The sequence below is a fragment of the Triticum aestivum genome, chromosome 1D, assembly GCF_018294505.1.
Source record: "Triticum aestivum cultivar Chinese Spring chromosome 1D, IWGSC CS RefSeq v2.1, whole genome shotgun sequence".
NCBI classification, from domain to species: Eukaryota; Viridiplantae; Streptophyta; class Magnoliopsida; order Poales; family Poaceae; genus Triticum; species Triticum aestivum.
In genome coordinates this window covers 483,242,378-483,255,765 of record NC_057796.1, presented here as the reverse complement: position 1 = coordinate 483,255,765, position 13,388 = coordinate 483,242,378, and positions in this window count along the sequence as shown.

Sequence of the window (13,388 nt, the reverse complement as noted above, 5' to 3'; positions counted from 1 at the left end):
ACACACACACATATTGTTTTTACTTATTTTCTGTTTTCTGTTGTTTAGATTAATGTTAGATAAATTACGTAGATAAGAATGTTAGAATGTTAATGTTAGACGAATTATATGGAAAAGATGTTAAATATTAATGTCAATTTTAGATGAATTACCTAGATATTAATTAGGTATATATATATATGAGATTTGAACTAGTTGAATTAATATAACTAGTTTATTTTTAGTATGAAAATTAATAGAACAAGTTTATTTTTAGTAAGAAAATTTAGGTATATGAGTTTATTTAAACTAGTTGAATTAATATAACTAGTTTATTTTTAGTAAATGCTTAGTTGAACTAGTTGAATTAGTAGAACTAGTTTATTTTTAGTAAGAAAATTTAGGTATATGAGATTTGATGGTCTAATTAAAATATTACTATATATATAGCTACTTTATATATTTGATCAAGTAATATGGATATGGCATATACTTGATCACTTAGCTAGGATCCACATGCATCCAGACGAAACTAATCTGTGGTACTTTCACCTAATGATTTAACAACTCATTATAATGTAAAACAATCACTAAATTAAATTGAAAACACAAAACTAAAGGAAAAATAAAAATTAAAACCAAAACACACCCAAACATTTAGTACCGGTTGGTGTTACCAACCGGTACTAATGTCCTACACGCACCCGGGCCTGGCTCGTGCCACGTGGTGGCACGTTAGCGCCGGTTCGTGCCAAACCGGTACTAACCGGTTGCAGAACTGACACTGAAGGCCCTTACGAACCGGTGATAAAGGCCGGTTCTGCACTAGTGCCCGTCCGGCTCCACCGTGTCCATGTCCGGCGGCCGGCTGCACCCGCCCACATGTGGTCCGGTTGCCGGCGTGGTAGAGTAGGACATGCGACATGGAGCGGCTAACGGGAGTTGAGACCCCGCCGTCTCCCATGCATGCCTTACTATTTCTCATCGGTGTCTGAAACCTTCACGGTGCCGGTGGACAAAGATCGATGATGGATCCATCTTGGAAGGAGCTGGCGACGTCCACCATGATGCGGTTGGGGCGCACGGGGTGACCGTGCACCATACGAGGTGCCGAAGAATGAGACTCCACCTCGCCAATGTCCGCCTCCTGCGCCTGCTGCCTAGTACGGTGGGCACGTGCGCCATATTTGTGTCGGCCGACGCCCATTTGTTCACCTCCTCCATATTTGAGCCCCAACGCAACGGTTGGGCATCCACCGACGCGTTCGAACGGCAGATGGACTGCACCGCCTCCGGAGAGGCCTCGGCAACACACCTCGCGCTGGATCCATGCCCCATTTGGGCTGACGCAATGGATTCCCGACGGAAGGAGTCAGAGCGTTGCCAGCTGCTATGGGGAGGCCAGTTGGGGCGTGTGTTTTTTGTCCGGGCACTGACCAGACAGCCCGTCCGGGCGTTTGGGGTGGGTATGGGGAGTCCAATTATACTCCTAGCACAACGACTTTCTGACTGTCTAGAACAACAAGTTTGGCCCGGCTCTAGTGAGGGAGGGTGATGTCGGTGGCGCGCTTTCGGCTCGCTCCAGTGTTTGTAGTCGTCGCTAGGTGTTTTACGAACATGGATGTAAGTTTTATTATTCGTATGTTCTTTGTACTATCATGGTAAGATGAATAGATCAGAAGTTTCTGGCAAAAAATGAAAACGAAAAGAAGAGACAATTGTATAGTGATTCGCAAAAAAAGTTTATTATATAGCATAGCAATTACCATAAGGTCCAAATGCTCAAAATATAGGCGTGGTTCTTTATGCAATATGAATAAAATTTACATATCTATTAATCTGAATTAGCTCTATGACAATCATGATTAAGGCTCTTGATAATTCCTTCAGAATTGGATACTAGTTCCGGTTGGATAGAAAATGTTCTCACTGACACTCTTTAAGGAATTGCCTACAAATGCATAATCAGCCAATCAAATATTTTCTGAATTTTTTTAGCTGTAGTTTCGCTATAATAAGATATGATTCTCGCGATTGAAACTGACAAAAATGGATTCGTCCAAATGATCGAATCAGGTGACAATAATGTTGCTAGCTGAAAGATCGTGGATGTCGCCTAGAGGGGGGGTGAATAGGCGCTTTAAAATAATTATGGTTTAGGCTTGAAAAAATGCGGAATAAACCTAGCGGTTAATTTGACAAGCACAAAACCTACAACAACTAGGCTCACCTATGTGCACCAACAACTTATGCTAAGCAAGAAAACCTACTTAGGTGATAGCAAGATATATGACAAGAAACAATATGGCTATCACAAAGTAAAGTGCATAAGTAAAGGGCTCGGGTAAGAGATAACCGAGGCACGCGGAGACGACGATGTATCCCGAAGTTCACACCCTTGCAGATGCTAATCTCCGTTTGGAGCGGTGTGGAGGCACAATGCTCCACAAGAAGCCACTAGGGCCACCGTAATCTCCTCACGCCCTCGCACAATGCAAGATGCCGTGATTCCACTAAGGGACCCTTGAGGGCGGTCACCGAACCCATACAAATGGCAACCCTTGGGGGCGGTCACCGAACCCGTACACTTTGGCAACCCTTGGGGGCGGTCACCGGTACCCGTCAAATTGCTCGGGGCGATCTCCACAACCTAATTGGAGACCCCGACGCTTGCCCGGAGCTTTACACCACAATGATTGAGCTCCGAACACCACCAACCGTCTAGGGCGCCCAAGCACCCAAGAGGAACAAGCTCAAGGGCACCAGGCACCCAAGAGTAATAAGCTTCTCAACTTGTAACTTCCACGTATCACCGTGGAGAACTCAAACCGATGCACCAAATGCAATGGCAAGGGCACACGGAGTGCCCAAGTCCTTCTCTCTCAAATCCCACCGAAGCAACTAATGCTAGGGAGGAAAAAGAGAGAAAGAACAAGAAGGAGAACACCAAGAACTCCAAGATCTAGATCCAAGGGGTTCCCCTCACATAGAGGAGAAAGTGATTGGTGAAAATGTGGATCTAGATCTCCTCTCTCTTTTCCCTCAAAAACTAGCAAGAATCCATGGAGGGATTGAGAGTTAGCAAGCTCGAAGAAGGTCAACAATGGGGGAAGAACACGAGCTCAACGGATAAGGTTCAATGGGGAAGAAGACCTCCTTATATAGTGGGGGGAACAATCCAACCGTTACCCCCACTTCAGCCCCGCAGAGAGCGGTACTACCGCTCCCCCTCGCGGTACTGCCGCTGGGCCCAGAGCAGTACTACCGTGGTGGCAGGGCGGTACTACCGCAAACGAGCGGTACTACGGCCCCCAATGCCGCGGCTAGTACCGTAAAACCCGACACGAAAAAAGACCCCTCGAATCGAGGCGGTACTAGCACGAGACCGCAGCGGTACTACGGCTGGGGGCTACCAGCGGTACTACCGCTCTGGAGCGGTACTACCGCTTGTAGAACTCAAGCGGTACTACCGCTCCGGCCCGCGGTACTACCGCTAGGAAACCAAAACTGCCATAACTTCTGCATATGAGCTCCGAATTGAGCAAACTCAAGCTTGTTGGTTATAGTAAGAAGAGGCAGGGGAGGTATGCCAACAAATAGAGGAGTGAAACCTCCAACCGAGAAGAACCGGCATAACCTCCAACATCGAAAACATCATAGAAGATGCGAGTGAACTCCTTTTTCGATGAACTCGAGCTTGTCAACAAGATGACCATAAACTCCAAAACTCACAAAGAGAAGAACCAAACAAGAACCAATAAAGATGATGCAAGGATGCAATGGTTTGAGCTCTCTACGAATGATACGATCAAGCTACTCATCGAGAGCCCCCTTGATAGTACGGCAATCGATCCTATAACCCGGTCTCCCAACTACCATCATGAGACCGGTAAAATAGAAAACCTATCAAGGGCAAACCTTTGCCTTGCACATGGTCCACTTGAGCTAGATGATGACGATCTTGACTCCCTCAAGTTGGACCACCTTTCTTGGTTGTGTTGGCTCGATGAAGACTAGTTGATTGCTCCCCCATACTCCACTATGGGTGAGCCACTCTTCCGCACATCTTCACAAGTCCATTGTCACCACAATGGACGGCAAGCTTCAAGCATTTGATCTCTTCATGATGCTTCACTTGAACTTGCACACCGCAACATCTTCACAAGTCCATTGTCACCACAATGGACGGCAAGCTTCAAGCATTTGATCTCTTCATGATGCTTCACTTGAACTTGCATACCGCAACCTAACCCCACAAAGAACTCTCACGAAGATCATGGGTTAGTATACAAAGCGTAATTGACAATGCTTACCATACCATGGGATCGCTTGATCCCTCTCGGTACATCTTCTACGCTTTGTGAGTTGATCAAGTTGATTCACTCTTGACTTAGTCTTGATCAACCTTAAATCTTTTCAACTTTCTTCATTTGGATGATGTCTTGAAGATATACATGAATGATCACACAATCTTCTTCTCCAAGACATGCTTGCAATAAGCTCAACTCTCACATGGCCAATCTTTGGATAATTCCTTAATAACACCTTGGTCACCACATAAACTCCTTGAAACCAACACATGGACTTCAAGAAATTCCTATGGACAAATCCTTCAAATATAACTCAAGGCAACCATTAGTCCATAGAGATTGTCATCAATTACCAAAACCAAACATGGAGGCACCGCATATTCTTTCACTAGCCCAAAATAATAGAGTACATTTACACTGGTTTTTCAGAAGCATATTTCCTTTGTCCTATTTTTTTCTCACCCGAGGAACGTAAACCAGGAAGTGTCTATGTTCTGCTTATTGCGACAAGATGGCTACCAATCGCCCAGACATCACGACTTGGCCGGCCCATTTGGGAGTTGTAGCGAGCGTACGTACGAATTGGATTAGTTTTCTAGGTTTATTTTACTGTACTAGTACAAATGCCCGTGCGTTGCACCGGGCAAAAAAAGGCACAACCAGCTTCATGTGCCATTGTGCATCAGTTTTTATATCCAAATTTAATAAACATCCATAATAAGGTTACACGTCAAAATTCCTTATTTTAAATAAAAGTTAACATTTTCATAAAAATTGGAACACTTTTTAAGAGTAGTTAACGTTTTTATGAGAATTGGAACATTTCTCTAGGAAAGAACATTTTTTTTACGGAGAAAAGAACATTTTTTGAACAGGCGTTTTTGATGAAAAGAATGTTTTGTTTTTGGTTGTACATTTCTAGATGGACTTTGTTTTGGTAAAAAATGGAACTTTTTTTTGGGAATCTTTAAGTTTTGTAAACAAATGCGAACATATTTTCTAACAAAGACAGTGTGAACATATGTAAAACTGTGAACAATTTGAAGTTTTTTTATTGTGTTAAATTTTTTTACACATATTTTTTATAGCTTTTTTGTTAGGCAATTTTTACAGATGGTTGTTTAATTGGGAAGAGTTTATTCTTTTTTAACTATCTAGGCTTGGCCCAAACAAAGCACTTGACGTTAACTTTTAATAAAATAAGGACGCACAAACTCATCTTGCTTATCGTTCCCCATTCTCAAGTGTCCCTTGTCGATGCGCCCTGCGCCGCCATCCACGTCGTGTCTACCTCCTCTGTCGAGATGGGCCTATCCCTTCCTCCTGTAGCACACCGTAATGGAGGGTTCCCCATGGGGTTGGGAGGGGGAGGCGCCGAGGGGGGGGCGAGCAGTTGCCGTTTGGTGCCCCCTACCAGCTACGGTCAGAGTTGATCAATTGTTTTGTCCAAACAGCATATATGACCATGGATGTGAATGAAAACATTAAAAGGCGACAATACTACTTTTTGCCGAATAATACGCCACCGCAATCATGGAAGTCCAGTTGACGATTTTACCTGAAACTGAAGCCATTATTGAATATATGAACACAACACCAATAAGATGATCTTTGGACGACAGTGAGATCGAGCCATCCATGCATAGAATTAAACTACAATATATTTGTTACGATATTTGAATCAAGTGCTTTTGTTCTAATTCAAGAAAATGCCAGAACTGCAATATATTTGTTTGGTGATGATTCCCTTGTTCAAAGTTCATGAAAATTTATAAATGGAGGTCATATGTTATTTACAAGATCCATAAACATTCCATGAGCAGTGGAATCTTATATCACCTACTTATAGTTCAAACCCAAAGTTGGGGCAGATTTGAATTCGAAGGCAGTCAAATACTCTCTGGAAACTTTTAGATTTATATTATATACTCCCTCTATAAACAATTTTTTAGTGATCGAAAAGATCTTATATTACTTTACAGAGGGAGTAAGTAGTAACAGCTGTGAAATTTTCCAATATATTTTGTATTTTTTAGCACCGAGATATTTAGATTATGCTAATCCTGAGAAGCCTATGAAGGAGTAGAGGAGGAAGAGATATTCCAGCTAATTTTGTTTATTTTTATTTTCTTTCAACCTCTCCTTTGCCACTGACCAGTGGGTCTCCTAGGTCAGTCCATCAGCGTCATCTCCAAGGGACACACGCCGCCTCCTGCCCGGTTGTCCCTTCATCTTTCTCCTCCTCCACTCCATTACCTCACTCCTCACTCCTTTTCTCCCTCCCTGGATCCCCTTTCTCGTCAAGCTCGCCGGGGATGCCGCCGCTCGCCGTTGCAACGCCAGCTGCAGGGGCCGGCAGGATCCGCCAGCCGTCGGTCCGGATCGACGTCCACGCCTCCGGCTCCGACATGCATGCCCGCTAGACGCCGCCGTGAATCACCTCGTTTCTCCGGTGCGTTCATGCTCCTGTGTATTTCCTTAGCTCCATTGTTGCTCCTGCCGTCCCTTTAATGGTGATTCCGGCCGCCGGCGTGCAGGAACCTCTTGAACCAAGGCCACCTTTCTTGGTTCCGTCGGCCGCCGTTGCGACCCCGCCGCGGTCATCGTCCTCCCCGAGCAGCTACAGGGACCATGAAGGGGTCCACGTCTGGACCACGGACTCGAAGCCACGGGTCCCTCCTACAGCTTCCCGACCGCTGACCGCCATTGACGCCGTCCGAAACTCGCTGTTGTCCGTCCTCTCGCCTCCCTGATCTGTCCGACTCGGCCGCAACGAACAGTAAGGTGAGGAGTCGCCTCTGCCCGCTTCTGCCTGCTTGCTGCTGCTGTTCGTTGCTGGCTTGCTTTGCTGCTTGCTGTTGTTGCCGCTTGCTGCTGGTGGTTGCTTTGCTTGCCGCTGCTGCTTGCCTTTGTTGCTTGCTGCTCCCGGCGCCCGCGCTGCGCTGTGCCGCTGATGACTCTCCTGCTCGTCATCTCATCTCCCCGGTCTTCTCACCCGCATCCTGCCGTAGGTCCACCTCCGTCCGTATGACGCACGAGTTGTTGCAGTGAGGATACAAAGCAGTCTACCACCGGTGAGCTTCCATGATATGGTGGGTTCTCGATTACTGTGTGGTTTGTAATTTCTTTGATTTTTGTGGTGTTCGTTCAGAATGTATATAATATGTGTTCCTGAATTCGGTTTATGTTGAATGGTCTGGATGAAGGAATTGGGGAATTGCGTGCTGACAATTCCTACATTAGCTTCTATGCATTTTTATTCAGAGTTCGGGATCTGGATGTTTATTTGGATTAAAACTGAAGGGTACACTTTATTTGAAATATTACGTGCTGACAATTTCAGGCTATATGAGCTTGTATGCATCAGTTTGAATATGAATAACAACAACCGAATTAAAACTGAAGGGTACATCCAGATCCATTTAGTACACTTCATTTGATGTTGAATGCATCTGAAGTGTACTCCCTCCGTTTCTAAATGTAAGTCTTTGGAGAGATTTCACTATGGACCACATATGGAGTAAAATGAGTGAACCTATACTCTAAAATGCATCTACATACATCCGTATGTGGTCCATAGTGAAATCTCTACAAAGACTTATATATAGGAACGGATGGAGTACCATTCAGGCTACATGAGGTTCTATGCATAAGATTAAAACCTGAATTTCTCATGCAATTGCAATTCGGTAGATGTTGAATGTATTTGGATGAATGAAGTGTGCTAACATGTGTACCCTTTTCACATTAAAACTGGAGCATAGAAATTTTATGTTTTTTGAAACTGGGTAAACTCCTGCTCAGTGGATCATTGACTAATCCGGTTCAGTTTGACAGTCAGATTGATACCGCTATTAAGAACAAACAGTGTTATAGTTTGCGCGGAATTCTATCCACCGATGCCAAAATTCAGAATCCTATGGTTCTCTAGATATTGAAAATTATATCTATAGGTAGCTCCTAATCTTCATTGTGTTATGTGACATTTTTTTTAACTTTTGTACCTGATACTTTTATCATCATCTCGAACCCTCGGTTGTATATATACCATAAATTATTTTTGAACAGTTGTATACCTTGTACCACCGACTAATATATTCTACTTCTTTCTCAGGATAAAACACCTTTTAGAAATAGCAATCTGATGTGGATATCTTCAGGAATCAAGAAGCGAATGAGATAAGGCAAGTGGACTTCTCATTTGGTCACATGATATGGCAACTGCATCAAAGTAAATATTTTCGTCAGGATTTATTGCCTAAATGTGTTTGTGTAAAAACACAATAATGCATTTCTCTTCATCATTCTGATGGTAAAAGAAAATGTGTCGAACAATTGTTTATCGTGTATACACCTAAACTATTTTGGCGCAATGCACCTGCTACTTGCTTATTCGTCAGCATGGCTTGTTCTTTCTTGCGAAAACTTGTTTTCTATTTTGCTTGCGTGTGTAAATCTACTTTGCAGGCCGTCTAGATAATGTTTCCCGTGGTGTGTAAACCCGACATTGTTGTTCTTTGTCCCTTCTTATATTACTCTAGATTAGAATATGTCTCAGGATCATCCCTCAGGATCCCAATTTCCTTCCTTATTTCATCTTTGTCACCTCATGTCCTTCTCAATTTAGATTAGAGAATATATCTCTCAGGATTCCTTCCTTATTTCGTTGCCTCGCTTTCCTGTTAATTAGCCTCTCTTTCCTTCCTTGTTTTTCTGTAATGATTTCCGAGACGGCTTCCTGACACCTAGGAAACTCATAAACGTATATAAATTGAGTAGTTTGGATGTAAAAAAGTGAGGTGGGACTACTTATTAGCTGAATCAATTTGTATTTTTACAAATAACACATGCTAGCTTGGTTGGCCGTGCTGTTTTTGCTAGGCGTTAGGTTCAGAGTTCGAGTCTTGTCACCAGCAAGTATTTTTGCCTCAATTGGGGATAGGTGGGCTGGATTAATTGGGCCAATTTGTGTGCGCGCGTAGGCCCACCTGGGGCGCCAGAAAGGCCCCAGCCAGAGGCGATAGCAAGGAGGGGACGTACCAGAAACGGATCGAGCTGAAAGCGAGGGTGAACGTACGATAAGCTGCGTGCGAAAGAAACTACCGTAAAAAAAAGATGACGACGTACGACCAGAAGCACTCGGTGCTTTATTAGTAGGGATATGGAAAGATTTACTTGGTTTTCAATAGGTTTCCTTATAGTTTTTTTTATTAAAAACAAAGGACGACGATAACTGCCACACGTGTGGACGTTAAGGGGTCTGCCCACACGTTTTGTATGGTGTCTAAGAGGACCAGCCCACACGCCTACGTGTGGGCAAAACAACTAGCGCCCACACGCCTCTTTTTTCCCTTGCGGTCCCTCTCACACGCCTACGTGTGACAAAATGCATAACGCCCACACGACTTCTCTTAGCCACATACCTCACGGTCCCGCCCGCCCCGCGTGACAGTCACCACGTATCCCCACAGTTGCCATGGTCCGGACCCTCTTCAATGTTCGTTTAACTGCAGTTGCCATGTCGCTGAACTACAGTTGCCATGTCGGACAACTACAGTTGCCATCTCAGGTCAAGTGTCAGATGCCATTTTGGACAACTGCTGTTGTTGCCATATATGGTCTGGTTTATTATAGTTGCCATGATTTGGAAACTTTAGAGGTTGCCACCTACTAACACTAAGCAGTTGTCATGTATGGTCTGGTTTACTACAGTTGCCATGATTTAAAAACCTTAGGAGTTGCCACCTACTAATACTAGGTAGTTGCCGTGTAGCGCTACAAAGAGACATGGCAAAACACCATGTTCGGATAAAAGAGAGAGTTGCCATCTGCTTACAAGCACACTAGGTCAGTTGCCGTGTACCCTGCAAAACACATGACAACTGACATGCTTAGGTAAAAAAAAAGAGAGTTACCATCTGCTTACAAGCACACTAGGGCAGTTGCCATGTACACTGCAAAACACATGGTAACTGGCAGCTTGGGTGTGGGAGAGGACACGGGCGTGTGGGCGAGATGGCAAATGCCTACACACAAGCCCTTGTGCGTGAGTGAAAACTGGCGTGTGAGCGAACTGATAAACGCTCACACACCGCCCCCTTCGTGTGGTGAAACGGACGTATGGGCAACCGGGTGAATGCCCACACACCAGCCTAATCCTACGTGGCACCATAAACATGCCAAGATTCGTGCACCCACAAACGGATGCGGATCTTGGTTTTTATCCTTTTTTCTGGTTTCTGTTTCTTCCATCTCAATATTTATTCTATGTGCTACTCATAAGATAACACCATTGTATATGCCCTTAGTAATCATCCGTCGCAAATAAGAATTGCCTGTAAAGCATACCGATGTGTCGCGGAAATAATGATCTTGGTTTTTGGGAAGTTTCAGCCTGATAAGTAAAGGAAACACGTGTTGTTAAGAATACACTATGTGGCCTTTAGCCTGATAGTTTTCCGTTAAATCACCTGAAGATTGCATCATAAATGATAAGACACCCGACTCTAAAAAAAGATGATAAATCACACTCATATGTTGCTTCCTCGAAAATAATAGCCTTACTTATAAGATAATTTTAGATTTGGAGATTTTACAAGCGCGCGCACACACACATGCACATATGTCATAGGCAAGTGTGCGCGAGTGCGCACCCATCCATACACTCGCACAACACTTCTCAAATATTAGAATCATGGAGTACTAAGATTAAATAAGTTGATGCATGTGCTTCACTATCAACTATGGGCAGATAAAGGTGACCTCACACTATGCAAATATTATGTTTTAATGAGAAACATAGAGCATTTACACATGGAATTTTATCTGTAATGGGCTAAGAGTACAATCACCTCTAACCATGAACCAATTGTGGTCCTCCCTTAGGGTTTCACTTGTAAAAGCAATGTGGCTAGATTTGCATTGTTTTCTCCCATCACCATAATCTACTTAAGACGGTTCAACAAGTATCAGCGTCTTAACTCATTCAAACCTAAATAAAGTTGTCATTAGCCATACATCACTTAAGTCAACCTTTATGTTATCAACAAAAAAAATCACTAGGGAGTGCCACATAAAAACCACCGTCCTCGCCACACAATTTTATTTTGAGTCCACCCAACACGATTTCATATAGACAAACTCTTGGTACCAATCTAGAACATTGTACATATTTAGTTATAACCAAGTTATATGCTTATATTCAAAATTTCTCCTAAGATATTGAAGAGATGTGAGTATCTAATTTATTTTTCTTGTATAAACTAAGCCCTTGGAAACTCAAGATGGAAGCAAGTGCAATCTGCTATTGTGGACATCTTTAATTCACATGATTTTGAGAACCGAGACATTTTTAAAAAAATGTCATCCCACTTGATTTCTACGAGGTTGTATTTACATTAATGCTTATTTTGCTGGTCGTATGAAATATAAAATAGTGTTTCCGAGAGGCCAGAATGGATGCAAAATAATACAGTATGAAGGAAATCGTTGGAACATTCATGTACTATTGAAGCCTACAACTTGAGCAACCCACACGTGGAAACTTCTATGAAGTCCAATTCTTTGAAATTTGAATAGTTTTCTAGTCACAAAAATGTTTCTGATGGGCATACTTATTAAATTAGATGACTTAAGAATCAATTCTATTATTTTAATTAAGAGTACGATCGATAGTTGTCAAAATGTAATGTTAAGTTCTAATATTCATGCATTAATATACTAGGTCATTGCCATTATGAAACAAGACAAGTACTTTCACTTCATAAGTTAACGGTATGCCTGAGCTAAAATGATCTGGAAGTCCAAACAGTGAGTTGGGTTCCTTTCGAATTCAGTGACCACAACACAACAGCTCACAATAAACTTGAGCTTTTATTCTAATTGAAACAACACATATGCGATCGATATCTCTGGCCTAATAAATTAGTGCATGAACCAATAAGCATTGCTTACCGGAAATAGTTTCCTGTGACATGGAATAAAATCTTTCTATGGCCAGCTTAGAAACAATATCCTTACTAGACATTCATTGTTGCATTAGGGGGGGGGGGGGGGGTGAATGACTATGTGAGTGGGTGATACATTTTTTGGCAATAAACAATTGTTGGTTTTTACCTAGAGTGGCTGATGTTATTTAGGTTATTTAGAGAATGAGAAATGAGGCATATTTTAGACATTTATTTCCAATTGATCCTAGTTGCGTAGCTGTTATGGTGGCTTACTAGATGTATTTTTGTTTGGTTTACATACACGAGATTTGTGCGACATGCAAGAAAGAGGGGCACACATAGTGTTGATGTTGGCATCTGAAGTTTTCAACAAGAGAGATTTTGCTACTCGGCAAGCTGCCAATGGGTGCGGAAGGATTAGAGGTTGACCCGTGGTGTATCTTGGAATGATAATAATGTGCTGGTTGTGGTCCGTCCTTTGAACTTGGAAAATGCATGTTGCATGACAGAGGATTCTTATGTGTAGATCAGACGGATGCTAGTGGATCTAGATAGTGAGTCTAACGGCTATAACAATTTCGATGATGTGGAATATGTTGAGATAATTAGAAGTAGTGGGGATCAGTCTCTTAGGTATATAGGATATGCCGCTTCTAAATGTGTGTAAATGTGGGTGTGAGCTAGGCTTCTAAATGTCTATTGTTTTGATAGGGCGGTGATAGAAGACAAACTTTAATCCAAGTGTTGTTATATGGGGTTTAGCCCATGGCATCCTTCTTTTTCTCTTTTCTATTTTGAGAACATTAATGTTGTCTTACCAACTTCACCATGAATGGAATTGGGCCCTCGATGCGCAATTTAATTTAAAAAGTTTTTTTTACATTGTCTCTTTGAAATCAAACATTTACGTCTAAAGCCACTCATATGACCGGGGAGGAGAACCAACATCGTTGGCCACAACCACAAGTATACTTGTGATCTGGATAATGTCTCTAACATATTGATCAATGCCGAGAGGCGGTGAGTCCATGTTGCGGTTGGTGAGATCCTTGGATAGGGCACCGACTTCATGGTTGGCGAGCTCTATAACTAATTGCGGGGAGGTTAATCACTTGGTTAACCTACTGATCTCCACCAAAAGAAATTAAAA